The sequence below is a fragment of the Sinocyclocheilus grahami genome, unplaced genomic scaffold (genome assembly GCF_001515645.1).
Source record: "Sinocyclocheilus grahami isolate Dianchi unplaced genomic scaffold, SAMN03320097.WGS_v1.1 scaffold463.1, whole genome shotgun sequence".
Taxonomy (NCBI): Eukaryota; Metazoa; Chordata; class Actinopteri; order Cypriniformes; family Cyprinidae; genus Sinocyclocheilus; species Sinocyclocheilus grahami.
Genome location: NW_015505642.1, coordinates 324,577 through 325,255, shown reverse-complemented (window position 1 = coordinate 325,255; position 679 = coordinate 324,577).

Sequence of the window (679 nt, the reverse complement as noted above, 5' to 3'; positions counted from 1 at the left end):
GGGGGTTGTGTTTATGGGATCATGTGAATACTGAATTGACATATTTCTAAAAAAGAATTATAAAGTTTTTATTTATCTCAGCACAGCTACTTTAAACTCTGTTTCATCACATTCTAGGGTTACTATTATGCATAAAAACCCTTATACAACACTGATAGGAATACTGAGATAGAAGACAAAAAATAAATTTAAAAAATACAACCATCAACGTATTTCAAAATTGTTACTTTATTGTAACAAAAGTTTTTGAACAGTAAGATTTTTTATGTTTTTTTAAAGAATTCTCTTCTGCTCACCAAGCCTGCATTTATTTGATCCAAAATACAGCAAAAACAGTAATATTGTGAAATATTTTTACTATTTAAAATAACTGCTTTCTATTTGAATATATTTTACAATGTAATTTATTCCTGTGATTTAAATGCTGATTTTTTTCAGCATCATTACGCCAGTCTTCAGTGTCACATGATCCTTCAGAAATCATTCTAATATGCTGATTTGCTGCTCGAGAAACATTTTTTATTATTATTAATAATAATAATAATAATATTTAAAACAGTTGAGTACATTTTTTTCAGGATTCTTTGATGAATAGAAAGATCCAAAGATCAGCATTTATCTGAAATAAAAATATTTTGTAACATTATACATATTCAAAAGCTTGGAGTCAGTATTTTTA